Source organism: Gorilla gorilla, chromosome 12 (genome assembly GCF_029281585.2).
Source record: "Gorilla gorilla gorilla isolate KB3781 chromosome 12, NHGRI_mGorGor1-v2.1_pri, whole genome shotgun sequence".
Lineage (NCBI taxonomy): Eukaryota > Metazoa > Chordata > Mammalia > Primates > Hominidae > Gorilla > Gorilla gorilla.
This window is the reverse complement of record NC_073236.2, coordinates 29,883,716-29,903,179: the sequence shown is the minus strand read 5'-3', so window position 1 is coordinate 29,903,179 and position 19,464 is coordinate 29,883,716.

Sequence of the window (19,464 nt, the reverse complement as noted above, 5' to 3'; positions counted from 1 at the left end):
CCCGCCGGACCTGCTTCAGCCGACTTCCACCGAGGGAGGGGGAGCTTCAGGACGCCCGCTGTGTTCTCCGAACTCCCGTTGAGATCCGATTTTGGCCCCCTGCGAGTGAGATAGGACGGGCTCACCACTTCTGGTCAGGCCGGCAGGGCCTCGCTGCAACACAGAATGAAACCATCAGTCTCAAGGCCTAGTGTCAGCTGTAAATTCACTGATGCATCAGCCCTCTGCCTCCCTCCTCCTTTGAAAGACCAGTGGCCTGCCCCGCTTGCAAAAGCCCTGGGGTTCCGGAAAGCCGACCGCACTTGACAGGACACCTGCAAAGAAGAACAGAGGCGAATCCGAGGGGGAGACCATGCGACCACGCGTGGCACTGGCCAATCCCACAGCAGTTGGCGATAACGTGTGTCACCGGAGGCATACGGGGCGACGGCGAAGCAAAGGTTCGGGTCCAGGCATGTGCCGGTGGAAGGGGGAAACGGGTTACCTTTCCATCAATGCCAGGGAAAATCAAAGAACAGCTGGGACCCGGGGCGTGGAGGGGCCGCTTGTGCCTGACCCAAGCCACGTTTTCAAATGCCTACCAGAGGAGCAAATGGGTTTCTGCAAAATTCGCGACAGCCCCAATCCTCCACCGACCTGGTAGCCCTGACGCAACTTCGGCTGGCACAAACCCACAGAGAGTGGGAAAGAAACACACAGAGACTGAGAGACAGAGAGAGAAGAGAAAATGGGAAACACACACATAGACACACACACACACACACAGTGTCGTACAGCAGAGGCATTGAAACACACACCCCCAGGCAACCCCTGAGGCGGCAGGGTTCTGCTCTGGAGGGGAACTACCCTCGGGTGAGAGAGAAGCCCAGGGGCACGCAGGCCGACCCGTCCTCGAGATCACGGACGGCGGCACGACTTTTGGGGAGACTCACCCCAACCAACACCGTCCGTGCAGGCCTCAGGCTGGGATCCCGTGCTGCTTCCCCCGACTCTGCCTGGGGTTTCATCATCGTGCTCGGCCCTTTGCGACTCCTGGCATTCGCAAACGTTCCCTTCGAAACCGAGGAGAGATGAGGCCGGAGCCTCAGAGCCTCCACACCCAAGCACTGCCACGGAGGGCTCCTGCTCTGCCAAGCCTCCGGGACTGGTTCCTAAGACAACCGTGGGAACCACTGTCACGGGAGAAACCGCCGGCGCCTCGCGCATGCGCATTGGCGGAGCCGACTCGCGCTCCACTCCTGACAGGTAGGCTGCGTCCCCTTTAAATGTTGCTGCCGCCTCGGCGGCGGCTGGATCCTGGGTCCTGTTTGGGGCGGTGTGGGAGAGGGGGCCGCGGGCGTCTCGTCCTGTCCCAGGCCCAAACCCCCAGGGGTACTGCCCGCCGGACCTGCTTGAGCCGACTTCCACCGAGGGAGGGGGAGCTTCAGGACGCCCGCTGTGTTCTCCGAACTCCCGTTGAGATCCGATTTTGGCCCCCTGCGAGTGAGATAGGACGGGCTCACCACTTCTGGTCAGGCCGGCAGGGCCTCGCTGCAACACAGAATGAAACCATCAGTCTCAAGGCCTAGTGTCAGCTGTAAATTCACTGATGCATCAGCCCTCTGCCTCCCTCCTCCTTTGAAAGACCAGTGGCCTGCCCCGCTTGCAAAAGCCCTGGGGTTCCGGAAAGCCGACCGCGCTTGACAGGACACCTGCAAAGAAGAACAGAGGCGAATCCGAGGGGGAGACCATGCGACCACGCGTGGCACTGGCCAATCCCACAGCAGTTGGTGATAACGTGTGTCACCGGAGGCATACGGGGTGACGGCGAAGGACAGGGTCGGGTCCAGGCGTGTGCCGGTGGAAGGGGGAAACGGGTTCCCTTTCCATCAATGCCAGGGAAAATCAAAGAACACCTGGGACCCGGGGGGTGGAGGGGCCGCCTGTGCCTGACCCAAGCCACGTTTTCAAATGCCTACCAGAGGAGCAAATGGGTTTCTGCAAAATTCGCGACAGCCCCAATCCTCCACCGACCTGGTAGCCCGGACGCAACTTCGGGTGGCACAAACCCACAGAGAGTGGGAAAGAAACACACAGAGACTGAGAGACAGAGAGAGAAGAGAGAATGGGAGACACACACATGGACACACACACACACACAGTGTCGTACTGCAGAGGCATTGAAACACACACCCCCAGGCAACCCCTGAGGCGGCAGGGTTCTGCTCTGGAGGGGAACCACCCTCGGGTGAGAGAGAAGCCCAGGGGCACGCAGGCCGACCCGTCCTCGAGATCACGGACGGCGGCACGACTTTTGGGGAGACTCACCCCCGCCAACACAGTCTGTGCGGGTCTCAGGCTGGGATCCCGTGCTGCTTCCCCCGACTCTGCCTGGGGTTTCATCATCGTGCTCGGCCCTTTGCGACTCCTGGCATCCGCAAACGTTCCCTTCGACCCCGAGGAGAGATGAGGCCGGAGCCTCAGAGCCTCCACACCCAAGCACTGCCACGGTTGGCGCCTGCTCTGCCACGCCTCGGGGACTGGTTCCTAAGACAACCGTGGGAACCACTGTGACGGGAGAAACCGCTGGCGCCTCGCGCATGCGCATTGTCTGAGCCGACTCGCGCTCCACTCCTGACAGGTAGGCTGCGTCCCCTTTAAATGTTGCTGCCGCCGCGGCGGCGGCTGGATCCTGGGTCCTGTTTGGGGCGGTGTGGGAGAGGGGGCCGCGGGCGTCTCGTCCTGTCCCAGTCCCAAACCCCCAGGGGTACTGCCCGCCGGACCTGCTTGAGCCGACTTCCACCGAGGGAGGGGGAGCTTCAGGACGCCCGCTGTGTTCTCCGAACTCCCGTTGAGATCCGATTTTGGCCCCCTGCGAGTGAGATAGGACGGGCTCACCACTTCTGGTCAGGCCGGCAGGGCCTCGCTGCAACACAGAATGAAACCATCAGTCTCAAGGCCTAGTGTCAGCTGTAAATTCACTGATGCATCAGCCCTCTGCCTCCCTCCTCCTTTGAAAGACCAGTGGCCTGCCCCGCTTGCAAAAGCCCTGGGGTTCCGGAAAGCCGACCGCGCTTGACAGGACACCTGCAAAGAAGAACAGAGGCGAATCCGAGGGGGAGACCATGCGACCACGCGTGGCACTGGCCAATACCACAGCAGTTGGCGATAACGTGTGTCACCGGAGGCATACATGGCGACGGCGAAGCAAAGGGTCGGGTCCAGGCATGTGCCGGTGGAAGGGGGAAATGGGTTACATTTCCATCAATGCCAGGGAAAATCAAAGAACAGCTGGGACCCGGGGCGTGGAGGGGCCGCCTGTGCCTGACCCAAGCCACGTTTTCAAATGCCTACCAGAGGAGCAAATGGGTTTCTGCAAAATTCGCGACAGCCCCAATCCTCCACCGACCTGGTAGCCCTGACGCAACTTCGGCTGGCACAAACCCACAGAGAGTGGGAAAGAAACACACAGAGACTGAGAGACAGAGAGAGAAGAGAGAATGGGAGACACACACATAGACACACACACACACACACACAGTGTCGTACAGCAGAGGCATTGAAACACACACCCCCAGGCAACCCCTGAGGCGGCAGGGTTCTGCTCTGGAGGGGAACCACCCTCGGGTGAGAGAGAAGCCCAGGGGCACGCAGGCCGACCCGTCCTCGAGATCACGGACGGCGGCACGACTTTTGGGGAGACTCACCCCCGCCAACACAGTCTGTGCGGGTCTCAGGCTGGGATCCCGTGCTGCTTCCCCCGACTCTGCCTGGGGTTTCATCATCGTGCTCGGCCCTTTGCGACTCCTGGCATCCGCAAACGTTCCCTTCGACCCCGAGGAGAGATGAGGCCGGAGCCTCAGAGCCTCCACACCCAAGCACTGCCACGGTTGGCGCCTGCTCTGCCACGCCTCGGGGACTGGTTCCTAAGACAACCGTGGGAACCACTGTGACGGGAGAAACCGCTGGCGCCTCGCGCATGCGCATTGTCTGAGCCGACTCGCGCTCCACTCCTGACAGGTAGGCTGCGTCCCCTTTAAATCTTGCTGCCGCCGCGCGGCGGCCGCGATGCTCCTGCTGCCGCCGCGGCGGCGGCTGGATCCTGGGTCCTGTTTGGGGCGGTGTGGGAGAGGGGGCCGCGGGCGTCTCGTCCTGTCCCAGGCCCAAACCCCCAGGGGTACTGCCCTCCGGACCTGCTTGAGCCGACTTCCACCGAGGGAGGGGGAGCTTCAGGACGCCCGCTGTGTTTTCCGAACTCCGGTTGAGATCCGATTGTGGCCCCCTGCGAGTGAGATAGGATGGGCTCACCACTTCTGGTCAGGCGGGCAGGGTCTCGCTGCAACACAGAATGAAACCATCAGTCTCAAGGCCTACTGTCAGCTGTAAATTCACTGATGCATCAGCCCTCTGCCTCCCTCCTCCTTTGAAAGACCAGTGGCCTGCCCCGCTTGCAAAAGCCCTGGGGTTCCGGAAAGCCGACCGCGCTTGACAGGACACCTGCAAAGAAGAACAGAGGCGAATCCGAGGTGGAGACCATGCGACCACGCGTGGCACTGGCCAATCCCACAGAAGTTGGTGATAACGTGTGTCACCGGAGGCATACGGGGCGACGGCGAAGGAAAGGGTCGGGTCCAGGCGTGTGCCGGTGGAAGGGGGAAACGGGTTCCCTTTCCATCAATGCCAGGGAAAATCAAAGAACAGCTGGGACCCGGGGCGTGGAGGGGCCGCCTGTGCCTGACCCAAGCCACGTTTTCAAATGCCTACCAGAGGAGCAAATGGGTTTCTGCAAAATTCGCGGCAGCCCCAATCCTCCACCGACCTGGTAGCCCTGACGCAACTTCGGCTGGCACAAACCCACAGAGAGTGGGAAAGAAACACACAGAGACTGAGAGACAGAGAGAGAAGAGAGAATGGGAGACACACACATAGACACACACACACACACAGTGTCGTACAGCAGAGGCATTGAAACACACACCCCCAGGCAACCCCTGAGGCGGCAGGGTTCTGCTCTGGAGGGGAACCACCCTCGGGTGAGAGAGAAGCCCAGGGGCACGCAGGCCGACCCGTCCTCGAGATCACGGACGGCGGCACGACTTTTGGGGAGACTCACCCCCGCCAACACAGTCCGTGCGGGCCTCTGGCTGGGATCCCGTGCTACTTCCCCCGACTCTGCCTGGGGTTTCATCATCGTGCTCGGCCCTTTGCGACTCCTGGCATCCGCAAACGTTCCCTTCGACCCCGAGGAGAGATGGGGCCGGAGCCTCAGAGCCTCCACACCCAAGCACTGCCACGGAGGGCGCCTGCTCTGCCAAGTCTCGGGGACTGGTTCCTAAGACAACCCTGGGAAGCACTGTGACGGGAGAAATCGCTGGCGCCTCGCGCATGCGCATTGCCTGAGCCGACTCGCGCTCCACTCCTGACAGATAGGCTGCGTCCCCTTGAAGTATCGCCACCGCCGCGCGGCGGCCGCGCTGGTCCTGCTGCCGCCGTGGCGGCAGCTGGATCCTGGGTCCTGTTGGGTCGGTGTGGGAGAGGGGGCCGCGGGCGTCTTGTCCTGTCCCAGGCCCAAACTCCCAGGGTTCCTGTCCTCAGGACCTGCTTGAGCCGACTTCCACTGAGGGAGGGGGAGCTTCAGAACGCCTGCTGTGTTCTCGGGACTCCTGTTAAGATCCGATTTTGGCCCCCTCTGAATGAAATAAGATGGGCTCACCACATCTGGTCAGGCCGGCTGGGCTTCGCTGCAGCACAGAATGATCCCTTAGGTCTTAAGGCCTTCTTGTACTGTTGTAGATAATGCATATAATTGACTTTTATGCACTCGACAAAATTTCTTAAAGATACATCCAAATTATTGCGTTAATTAATATTTTGTTCCTTGAATGACTGAGTAGTATTTCATTGTTTCTGGTATAAATTCACCACAAATTAAACATTCACCTGGACGTATTGACCTTTTCAACTGTAACAAATTAAGCTGTTGTAGACATTCATGAACAAGTTTTTGTGGGAACACAGTTTCATTACTCCAAATTAAACACCCACAACTGCAATTGCTGGGATCTATGTTCTATGCATATCTGGTTTTTATTTTACTTTGAAAAATTTTTAATTATTTTCTTAAAATTTTTTGGGTACACTGAGTGCCCACAGAAGCTAGTAAGGATACTGGGGCATTGGAGAGGAGGTAGAGAAGGTTAATCAGCGCCAAAATATAATGTGGAAAGTATGAATAACACGTCTGTCTTTTTAAAAAACTGTCAACTATTTTTCAGAGTGGCTATATTATTTTACTTTTCCGGTAGCAACGTATGAGTGATGGTATTTTTTACATCCTGAATAGCTTTTGCTATTGTCATAATTTTTGAAGGACATTTTGATAGGTGTGTGGAAATATCTCACTATGGTTTTATTTGACATGTTCATGATGATTAATAATATTGAACATATTTCATGGGTTATTTGACATCTGTATATTTTTCTTGTTAAAACGTCCATTGATGTCTTTTGTCCATTACCTAATTGGATCATTTGCAGTTTTTTTTAAAAAGTTGCTGTTGAGTTTTGTGTCATCTCTATTTTTGTCGGTTTTGATAGATGTTTATCCATTGATTGATTTTTTCAATAAGCCAGGTTTTTGTTTCACATTTTTTCTGTTTTCAATTTCATGAATTTTTGTTATTCTCATGATTATTTTTCTTATTCTGCCTGCTTTCAGTTTATTCTGTTCTTTTTCTAGCTTCTTGAGATACAAGTGTAAGTTATTGGTTTCAGATCTTTTCTCATTTTTAATGAAGCATTTAGTACTATAAATTTCTTTCCCACCACAGCCTTAGCTGTATTTCCTATATTTTGATATGTTGTATTTTTCTTTCATTTGTTTAAATATATTTTTAGATTTTTATTTAAGACTTTATATTTAATCCATAGATCATTTTGAACTGTGTTGTATAATTGAAATGCATTTAAACATTTTCCTGCTGTCTTTCTGTTACTGACTTTTATTTTAATTCCACTATGGTCAGAGAACATACTCTACATGACATAAATTCTTTTAAATGTATCAGGGTTTGTTTTATGGTGCAAGAAATCATCTAGTATTTTAGTTAATATTTCATGAGCTCCTGAAAAACTGTATATTCTGCTGTTTTGTGTGGACTGATTCTATATTTAGATATATATATATAATTGACATCTATATTTATCTATATATGTGTCTGTGTGTGTGTGTGTGTGTTTGTGTGTGTGAATAAAATCTTGTTGATTGATTGTGCTGTACAGATCTTCTACATGCTTGCTGATTGTTAAATTTTTGTCCAATAATTCTATCAATTGCTGAGATAAGGCTGTTAAAACCCACAACTATAATTTATTATGTTTTAGTTCTGTAATTTTTCTCTTCTGTGGGGAAAAGCAAGAGAGATCAGATTGTTACTGTGTCTGTGTAGAAAGAAGTAGACATAGGAGACCCCATTTTGTTCTGTACTAAGAAAAATTCTTCTGCCTTGAGATTCTGTTAATCTATAACCTTACCCCCAACCCCGTGCTCTCTGAAACACGTGCTGTGTCAACTCAGAGTTAAAAGGATTAAGTGCTGTGCTTTTAGATATGCATACACATAAACATCTCAATGCTTTACAAAGCAGTATTGCTGCCCGCAGGTCCCACCTCCAGCCCTAAGGTGGTTTTTCCCTATCACAGTAGATGGAGCATACAATCGGGTTTTATAAGGAGACATTCCATTGCCCAGGGACAGGCAGGAGACAGATGCCTTCCTCTTGTCTCAACTGCAAGAGGCATGCCTTCCTCTTATACTAATCCTCCTCAGCACAGACCCTTTACGGGTGTCGGGCTGGGGGACGGTCAGGTCTTTCCCTTCCCACGAGGCCATATTTCAGACTATCACATGGGGAGAAACCTTGGACAATACCTGGCTTTCCTAGGCAGAGGTCCCTGCGGCCTTCCGCAGTTTTTGTGTCCCTGGGTACTTGAGATTAGGGAGTGGTGATGACCCTTAAGGAGCGTGCTGCCTTCAAGCATCTGTTTTTAGCTGTTCCAAATTGAGCCAATACTTAGTCAAACTACAAGAGTTTTGGAATATGCCTGAGTAAGCCAGTCTGAAATAGCTGATGGTCCAGCTTAAGACTATTCAATATCCATGCACCTGCCTTTTCTAAAGCTTAAACTTCAAAAGAGTAACAGTAACAAGTACATGATCCTGTCAAATATAATTCAAATATATGTTGCACAAATTAAAATGCAGTGGTCCTATCCAAAATAGGTATCCATGATATTCACTCCTCTTCGAATTCAGTCTCAACTATGTCTTAATATCCTGAAATAAGATAATAAATTATGAAGTTATTCAAACCAGCCTACCCTAAAAATGATGGGAAAAATGGAAGATAAAATAAGACAAACAATTATATACATGACAACCCAGAAGAGAAGAAAACCCAAGAATGTATTACATACTTAATTTTATAACTGATCATGGAACTGTGGATGGTATTTGTACCATTCTTTTTATATTATTCATTCCACACTTCTCTATAGTATCCTAAATTATCCAAGTTTCCACAGCAAGAGCCCACTCTTCATGAACAGTGCCCTTAGTTGTCTTGTCAAATTGGAGTTGTTTTAATCTTCCATTAATGTTTACCACTTGACAGAAAATCCAAAAGGCATTTGAGGAGTCCAACTCCAGGCAGAAACCCTATGTGTAATCTTTCAGGCCTAACCATAGGCCATGACAATGGCTTTACCTGGCAGGCCTCACTAGAGAAAGATACTCTCCCTATACCAGAATTGGCAAACAGCCAGTGCATTACAATGTCTAATGGGAGCTGCAGTCTAGGACTCATTCCCCTCTAGCCAACCATCCTCCTGTGCATGTCTGCCATTCAAGTCTCAGGCACCCCCATCTGAGCTATCCTTATTAGGGACCTTCAATAGAAAACCTTTGCAGAGAACTCCTTATGATGGGGAGAGAGGGATAAGGGAGAGGAGAAAGGGGAAACCTTGAAAACATTATTCTCTATTCTGAATCAGAACTCAGTATTTTCCCATTCTTAGCCCTTCCTCCTCTTTCTGTCCCAAGGACCCAGGTCCATAAGATGAAAGGAGCTTTTTGTTCATGGCTCCTTGGTCAAAAGATCCTTGCTGAGAAAATTCCCACATCTGCATTTGTGCTGGTCCACATGACCTTGGCCTGGAGCTGTTTCATGGGACAAAATGGAACATTGGAGGAGCTAGTGATCTTTCCTCTTTAGTTTCTTGCTTAAACTATCTCAGTTAGTAAAGATTTGACTGTTACTGTCATTTTGGCTTATTGTTTTAATTAGCTATTTCAACTCCATGGCAGCTTAGCTCTTGACAGCATTCTGGAAAGTACATAGGATTCTAGACATTTTTACTGCTTTTGTTATATGAATTACATGTCTTCATAATAAGGAATTAAGGCTGGGAGTGGTCACTTGTAATCACAACACTTTGGGAGGCCAAGGCGGGTGGGTCAACTGAGGTCAGGAGTTTGAGACCAGCCTGGCCAACGTGGTGAGTGAAATCCCATCTCTACTAAAAACGCAAAAATTAGCCAGGCATGGCAAAGTGCACCTGTGGTCCCAGCTACTCGGGAGGCTGAGGTGGGAGAATCTCTTGAACCCGGGAGATGAAGGTTGCAGTGAGCCGAGATGATAGTGCCATTTCACTCCAGCCTGGACGACAGAGCAAGACTCTGTCTCAATAACAATAATAAGAATATTAAGGATTTAATATTCAAACCTTTCTTGTAACATATTTAATATTGCCATTCAGTGGTAAATAAAAATAATATACAGTCAAGCCCTGCCTAATAACAACATTTCAGTCAATGATGAACTACCTACAGAACAGTGGTCCCATAAGATTATAATGAGCCAAACAATTCATATATATATATGGAGAGAGGAGAGAGAGAAAGAGTTAACCATTAAACAGCCTCAGACAGGTCCTTGAGGAGGTACTCTGTAAGGAAGCATTGTTATCATAGAAGATGAAAGTTCCACGCATGTTATTGCCTTGGAAGACCTTCCAGTGGGACAAGATATAAAGGCAGAAGACAGTAATATTGATAATCCTGACCCTGTGTAGGCCTCAGCTACTGTATGTGTTTGTGTCTTATTCATAAAATGTTTTAAAAGTAAATAATATAAATTTATAAACTTTATTTTTCTTTTTTTTATTTTATTATTATTATACTTTAAGTTTTAGGGTACATGTGCACAATGTGTAGGTTAGTTCCATATGTATACATGTGCCATGCTGGTGTGCTGCACTCATTAACTCATCATTTAGCATTAGGTATATCTCCTAAAGCTATCCCTCCCCCCTCACCCCACCCCACAACAGTCCCCAGAGTGTGATGTTCCCCTTCCTGTGTCCATGTGTTCTCATTGTTCAATTCCCACCTATGAGTGAGAATATGCAGTGTTTGGTTGTTTGTTCTTGTGATAGTTTACTGAGAATGATGACTTCCAATTTCATCCGTGTCCCTACAAAGGACACGAATTCATCATTTTTTATGGCTGCATAGTATTCCATGGTGTATATGTGCCACATTTTCTTAATCCAGTCTATCATTGTTGGACATTTGGGTTGGTTCCAAGTCTTTGCTATTGTGAATAGTGCCGCAATAAACATACGTGTGCGTGTGTCTTTATAGCAGCATGATTTATAGTCCTTTGGGTATATACCCAGTAATGGGATGGCTGGGTCAAATGGTATTTCTAGTTCTAGATCCCTGAGGAATCGCCACACTGACTTCCACAATGGTTGAACTAGTTTACAGTTCCACCAACAGTGTAAAAGTGTTCCTATTTCTCCACATCCTCTCCAGCGCCTGTTGTTTCCTGACTTTTTAATGATCGCCATTCTAACTGGTGTGAGATGGTATCTCATTGTGGTTTTGACTTGCATTTCTTTGATGGCCAGTGATGGTGAGCATTTCTTCATGTGTTTTTTGGCTGCATAAATGTCTTCTTTTGAGAAGTGTCTGTTCATGTCCTTTGCCCACTTGTTGATGGGGTTGTTTGTTTTTTTCTTGTAAATTTGTTTGAGTTCATTGTAGATTCTTGATATTAGCCCTTTGTCAGATGAGTAGGTTGCAAAAATTTTCTCCCATTTTGTAGGTTGCCTGTTCACTCTGATGGTAGTTTCTTTTGCTGGGCAGAAACTCTTGAGTTTGATTAGATCCCATTTGTCAATTTTGTCTTTTGTTGCCATTGCTTTTGGTGTTTTAGACATGAAGTCCTTGCCCATGCCTATGTCCTGAATGGTAATGCCTAGGTTTTCTTCTAGGGTTTTTATGGTTTTAGGTCTAAGGTTTAAGTCTTTAACCCATCTTGAATTAATTGTTGTATAAGGTGTAAGGAAGGGATCCAGTTTCAGCTTTCTACATATGGCTAGCCAGTTTTCCCAGCACCATTTATTAAATAGGGAATCCTTTCCCCATTGCTTGTTTTTCTCAGGTTTGTCAAAGATCAGATAGTTGTAAATATGTGGTATTATTTCTGAGGGCTCTGTTCTGTTCCATTGTAGAAAGAAGCTTATATAATAAGAGTATAAGGAAAGAAAATATTTTTTGCACAGATGTTCAATGTGTTTGTGTTTTAAACTAAGCATTATTGCAAGAGTCAAAAAAATTATAAAGTAAAAAAGATACAGTAAGCTAAGGTTATTTTATTATTAGAGAAAAAATAGTTTTTAGAAATGTAATGTAGCCTAACTGTACAGTGTTCACTAAGTTTACAGTAGCGTTCATTAATGTCTAAAGACTTTGCTTTCTCTCACCACTCACTCACTGAGTCATCCAGAGCAACTTCTAGGCCTGCAAGTGCCATTTATAGTAACCATCCTATATAGGTGTACAACTTCTTATTTTTTATGCCATATCTTTTTATTGTATGTTTTCTATGTTTAGATATAAAGATATTTATCATTGTGTTTCAATTGGCTACATTATTTAATATAGTAACCTGACGTAAGGGCTTGTAGCCTAAAAGCAATAACCTCTACCTTATTGCTGAAGTGTGTAGCAGGCTACACCATCTAGGTTTGTAAAAGGACACTATGATGTTCACCTAGGGAACACATTTCTCAGAATGAATTCTCATCATTAATCAACTGAAGACTGTACTTATAAGTGAATCCACTGTCATAACTATAGTTCAGGTCACCTTAAGTTTCTTCTTGGACTTGCCAATGAACTGTGGAATTAAGAAGCTCTCTGCCTACAGTCTTGTTTATCTATTGTAATCTGTTTCTTGTAGTCCCTATTTTAGATCTCATTAATGTCTTGTCACTTCCATTAGAATAAATTATAAGCACTTTGGATGGCCTGAAGACATTTGTAATTTATCCTAAACTCATCTCTACTCTCATCACTTGACATCTCCCTCTTCTACCCACACATATATATTTAAGCCCACGTAATTATTGCAATTACCCCAAATTCTGTACTTCTCACCAGTGTCTTGCAAAACCCACTCCATCTAACTAATAAGACTTTTCATTTAACTCTCCAGTTGTAATTGATATTCTAGTTTCAAACTCTATTTTCTGTGTGAAGGCTGTACTGATATCACAATTTTGTTTCTTCAGTGTGAGCATTGGCAGCCTGTGGCCTATGGTTTTGGTACAGCCTGAAAGGTAATAATGGTTTTTAGAGATTTAAATGATTGAAACAATTTTTTAAAATAACATTTTGTAGCATATAATGATTGCATAAAGTAAAAACTGTAGTGTTTTCATAAATAACAAGGTTTTTTTTGGACACAAGATCATTCACTTACATGTGGCCTATAGATGTTTTCAGGCTATTATGTCAGAGTTGAGTGGATGCAACAGAAACTGTATGATTGTCAAAGCCTAACATACTTAAAATCTGACCCTTTGTAGAAAAAGCTAACATTTGATCTAAAGTTTTCTGTAAAGATACATCTACATTATGTTTATTGTAATTTATATTTATTTTTCTGCCTAATGGTTGCAGTTTTGAAAAACTATAATCTTCCAGAAAACAGAAACTATAATATTTTTAGTAAGACCTCAAGCAAAATTATTTTAAAATGTGGTCTCAATTTTTAAGAAAGTGGGGAAGAATGCTTTTTTTTCTTTTGTTAAACTTCTTTGCTTCCAGTCCAAGAAGTGACTGTCATTTATTTTTATCTTATTGCTTCCTTTCTCATATTAGCTTGATAAAAAGTAATGAAATAATATTCATGTTTCTTAGTAGAGTCATGTTGTAAACATAAGCTTTTTTTTTCTAGCCACTCTCAAAAAACGGAAAGCCTCTGCTTTATGAGTCACCTAATTAATGACATTGAATTATCTAGTAAGTGGACTCTTCAGGTTAATTAAATATCTTCATTAACTTTTTCACTGCTTTTAAAAATAACATTTACACATTTATGCAAATAGGTTCATCATGTGTCCTTAATCAGTTATTTCACTTTGGTGCAGAGTTAATAATTCCAATATTTGTTCAAACTGAAGAAAATCCAGGACTCAAAAAAGAAAAGATATTTTTATTCAGGTTTTGAGAAAATCACAAGTAAAACCCCCAACTTATTTATCAATAATTGTATGTTACATACATTTCCATATTTACAATTTTGATAAAATAGTTATAATTAATATTTATCTTTAATAATTTAAATATTAATTAGTTATTATGTATTTATTGGCTCATATTATTTAAATTATATATATTTATATAGTTTGCAGTCTGACAATGCAATAGAAAAAAAACCAAAACATTTTCTGAGAAGAAATTCAAGCCAGCTGCAGAAATGTGCATAAGTAACAAGAAGCCAAATCCTAATCATGAAGACAATGGGAAAAATGTCTCTAGGCCATGTCCTAGGTCTTCACAGCAGCCCCTCCCATCACAGACCCAGAGGCCTAGGAGGAAGAAATGTTTTCTGGGGACAGGCCCAGGACCCCTCTCTGTGTGCAGTCTAGGGACTTGGTGCCCTACATCCCAACCACTCCAGCTGTGACTAAAAGGGACCAAGGTACAGCTTGGGCCATTGTGTCAGAGGTTGCAAGCCCCAAGCCTTGGCAGCGTCCATGTGGAGTTGAGCCTGCATGTGCACAGAAGTCAAGAAGCAAGGCTTGGGAGCCTCAGCCTAGATTTCAGAGGATGTATGGAAACACCTGGATGTCCAGGAAGAAGTTTGCTGTGGTGGGGCGGGTGATCATGGAGAGCCTCTGCTAAGGAAGTGGGGAAGGGAAATGTGGGGTTGCAGCCCCACACAGAGTCCCCACTGAGGCGCTGCCTGTGTGAGAAGAGGACCACCATCTTCCAGACCCCAGAATGGTAAATCCACTCACAGCTTGCATATGCACCTAAAAAAACCTCAGATGCTCAACACCAGCCTGTGAAAGCAGCTAGGTGGGAACTGTACCTTTCAAAGCCACAGGGGCAGAGCTGCCCAAGGCCATGGGAGCCCACCTCTTGCATCAGCATGACCTGGATGTTAGACATGGAGTCAAAGGACATCATTTTGAAATGTTAAGATTCAACTGCCTTGCTGGAGTTTGGACTTGCATGGGGCCTGTAACCCCTTTGTTTTGGCCATTTTGTCCTGTTTGGAATGGGTATAGTTACCCAATGCCTGTACCCCCACAGTATCAAGAAAGTAACTAACTTTCTTTTGATTTTACAGGCTTATAGGTGGAAGGGACTTGTCTTGTCTCAGATGAGACTTTGGACTGTGGACTTCTGAGTTAATGCTGAAATGAGTTAAGACTTGAGGAACTGTTGGGAAGGTATGATTGGTTTTGAAACTTGAGGACACAACATTTAGAGGGGACACAGGCAAAATAATATTGTTTGGCTCTGTGTCCCCACCCAAATCTCATCTTGAATTGTAGCTCCCATAATTGCCGTGTGTTATGGAAGGACCTAGTGGGAGATAATTGAATCATGGAGGCAGTTTCCCCTATACTGTCCTTGTGGTAATCAATAAGTCTCACACGACCTGATGGTTTAATAAGGGGTTTCTGCTTTTGCTTGGTTCCCATTCTCTCTCTTGCCTGTTGCCATGTAAGACATGACTTTTGCCTTCCACTATGATTGTGAGGTCTCCCCAGTCATGTGGAACTGTGAGTTCATTAAACCTCTTTTTCTTTATAATTTACCCAATCTCAGGTATGTCTTTATCAGCAGTGTGAAAACAGACTAATACACTGTCTTTAACATTTTTTCTATTGTTTTGACCTTGGAAACTGATGATTATTTGTCTTCAAGATGATCTTTTTGTGGAGTATCTTACTGAAGTTCTCTGTATTTCTTGAATGTGAATGTTGACCTCTCTATCTAGGTTAGGGAAGTTCTCATGGATGATATTTTGATCCATGAGATCAAAAATATCAGAAGTCAACTTTTGCTAAGTTGACTCCATTTTCTCTATCCTTTTTAGGTACACCAGTTGTAGATTCAGTCTCTACATAATCCCATATTTCTCAGCGGTTTTGTTCATTCTTTTTCATTCTTTTTTTTTCTATTCTTATCTGCCTGTCTTATTTCAGAAAGCCATTCTTTAAGCTCTTAGATTGTTTCCTCCACGTGGTCTATTCTGCTGTTAATACTTATGATTGCATTGTGAAATTCTTGTAGTGTTTTTCAGCTCTATCAGGTTGGTTATGTTCTCTATACTGGCATTTTGTCTGCCAGGTCATGCAATGTTTTATTGTGATTTTTAGCTCTGTTGTATTGGCTTACAACATACTCCTATAGCTCTATGAATTTCATTACTGTTTATATTCTGAATGCTATTTCTGCCATTGCAGCCTCAGCCCTGTTCTGAACCCTGGCTGGAGAGGTGACGCAGTTATGTGGAGGTAGGAAGTTACTCTGGCTTTTTGAGTTTTCAGTATTCTTGCACTGATTCTTTCTCATCTTTGTGCACTTACCTAACTTCAGCCTTTGAGATTGCTTACCTTTGGACAGTATTTTGTTTTCTTTCATCCTATTTGATGATGTCAAAGATTTGTTTGTGTTATAAGGTAGATTCAGCTGACTGGCTTCATTTCTGGGAGATTTTATGGCACCAACACTCAGCTCCCAACTTCTGGACTGTGTGCTCTAACTCTGGGGGACTTGTATTAGGCCCCAGCTTTGTTCTCTTGTGTCGGGTCCATCCCGCAGACTCTGGCTGAGCAACAAATGAAAAAAAGTATTCAGACACAGTTATTTTGCATGAGAATGCAGCTAGGGGACTGCACTGCTTAGCATCGCCAATGAGAGTACAGTCCCACTAAGCCAGAGACCTTTGTATTAATTTAGTACAGATTTGAAGACAAAGGCCTGGAGCAAACATAATTTGTGGGAAATTAACATTGTTGACCCCTGAGTAGAGAGCAGTCTTGCACATGAATGATCAAAGGTTGGTTTCCTGAGACATAAGTAAACCAATTTTTCTAGATATGTTTCTTTACATTCCCTTGTTATCTAAACTTTGCCCTTAAGAGAATTTAGCTGCCTTCAGCTAAATTATTCTCCAAAGTTTTGGCCTTCCAAGAAGGTTTTCATCTTTCCCTATAATTTTTCTTACATCTTCTCCCATCACCCTTGAGGCTGGAAATTAAAGAAAGAAAAGTAAAATTAAAAAGAGGAAGAAACAATCTTTCTGTATTAGGCTGACTCATCCCAAAGGCAGTAACAGGCAAAGCCCAGACCCAGGCAAAGTCTCGATAGCATTATCTAAGAAGCCGGGGCTCAAAGAATGTGTTCTGGAGAGTCTCCCAGGGCTCCCTCAACATAGGGAGAAGAAAAACAAATTTTCCTTTCTCTTTTGATTCTGTTATTCATCTAAGAAGCACAGTGAAGATCATGAGACACCTGAGCAGGCCTGGATTGCAGTCCCCTAGATGCCATAGCGAAGGTTATGAGATAAGCCCATGCAAAGCACTGGAACAAGCCTAGATAACAGCTATCTGGGCTGCATAGCAAGAGTCATATGTAAGCCTGAGTTGTGAACTTGTCATATTATGATTGACTGCCTTTGTTCTTCTTCTGTATCCTTGCTTTTGAATCATTATACTTTGCACCACTGTAAGCTTGTTTCAAGTTAGACCACCCCCTTTTAGAAGTGTGCATAAAAGGCAAGTGCTGTCTTTATTCAGGGTCCAGTCTTTGGATATTAATCTGCTGGTTCTGAGTGCACTCAATAAAAATCCTTCCGTTTCACCTACCAATCTCTCCAGTCTCCTGATTCCCACAACAACCTGATCGATCTCTTACACTGTGGCTCCTCGAGATTTGGAGTCCACTGTGCTGGGGATAGCAAACTGCAGTACCTGCAGCAAAGTACTAGTGGATATAGGGGTGTCTGCCTCTCTGCAGGTGTTCACCACAGTATTGGAGGAAAGGCAGCTGTTGGGGGAGCAAGGGCCTTCTGCTGGAGACAGAGTGCACTGCTGCACTGTAGGTGGTGATGGCTTGGGGTGGGGTGCTGGCCAGTGGAGGTCTTGAAGCCTTATCTGTGATCTGCAAGCAGGAGCAATTGCTCAGGTTGTGGGGGTTTCCCTGCTCTGTGTGCAGCACAGCACAAGGGCAGGGCACTGGTGTAGATGGGGCTTGATGACTCTGTGCCCAACAAGGATCCATCTGCAGTGGTGGTTGGTGGGGCTTATGGGGGACACACTGCATTCCCATGTGCTGTTGAAGCAAGTAAAGCCCACCCATGCAGATATATGCCAGCAAAGTGATGTGGGGAGTTGCTGTCTCATATCATTTTTAATAAATCTTCTGATATTGTCTCAAATCTTGGAAAGCTGTGTCAGCTCAAAAAGACATCCTTGTATAAAACTGAAATGCTTCTACCTTTAAAATGTATATGTGATAGATTATTTATTCATTTATTATTTATTCATAGTAGCTGAATTTAATGCAATTAATGTTGTAATGAATACAGGACATATTAATATGCTAAGAGTAGACTACTTAAATGTTTGTATTTTCAGTAACTCAAATATAAGCATGTCTATACATGAACTAAAACAGAATTTTGCCCAAATCACTCAAAAAATTAGTTAAATTAAATATGTTTAAAATATACTTAAATACTTTGTATATAATAGATTGTCAAGTAATTAAAATAATTTACATGTTTTATTTAGGTGTCCTCAACTTTAAAAATATATATCTACATATAATTTACATTATATTACTGACCACATGGCTAAATATGATAGTTTGGCAGAAATCAATTCATATTAATTACGACAGACCTACTTTTGGCAAAAATATTTCTCAAGTTTGATATCAATTCTGACTCTATTATTGACATTGATGTTAAATGTAAACCTCTGTTTTTGTCTAAAATTTGATGCTACAAAATATTTCTGTTGTCCATATTCTTCCAGCGACAGAATATTATGAATTAGCATTTTTTTACTTATATATCACAATATCACATAGAAAGCTGTTTTGATAAAATACAACTTTATCAGTCATTTCCCAATACTGCAATTATATGTCACAATTGTATCTGTATAACCAAATGTAACATATGCAATTTTTTTTTGCTGATTATAATTATTAATGAATCAACCAAATGAGAAAAAAACTCTCAATTTAATATTGACTTAAACTTTCCAATTTACCAAAAGTGTTGGTAATATTTGTTTTAAATATTTAAATGTTTGAATCATATGAATATGTTAAATGAATAAATATTAATGGTATCTTTTACAAGCAGACTGACCCCTCATCATTTTGGAGAGGTAAGCGCATACATGTTTTTTGTGTGTTCATTCACATATAAACAATCTGTGATTAACTTTGATCATACTCCTAAAAAGACGAGGATTTTTTTCTGTTTTGTTTATTTTTATATAAAATTTACATAAAATAGGGTGAACAAATTTAAGTAATATTTATAAGTTTTGACAAATGCATATATATATAATTAAAATATAGTAACGTTTACTATTATGTTGTAGTAACCATCATACCACAAAGTCCAATCATGTTCTTTCTCATTTAACTGCATCTCCATTCCCAAAGCAACAACTATTCTATTTACAATTGATTAGTTTTTGTCTTCCAGAAATTCATATGAATGGAACCATACAACATGTGCTTTTGAGTACAGATTAGTTAAAATAATGTTTTTGATATTCATAAATGCTGTTGCATATATAAATAGTTGGTCTCTTTCAATAGGTAGGTGGTATTTTCTTGTATGAATATACCAGATTTTTTTCTATTTGTTGTTGAACACATCTGCTTTATTATTTTTGGGTAATTAAAAGTTAATTCATTATTACAATTCCTATTCAAGTCTTTCTGTGGAGAAGAGTTTTTACTCCTTTTGAATAAGTGCCTAGGAGTGACTTGATTATAGGGAAGTTGGGTGGATGAATAATTAATTCTATAGAAAACAGCCAAATTGGTTTTCAAATAGTTGCAAATTTATTTAATTTAAATTGTCATTT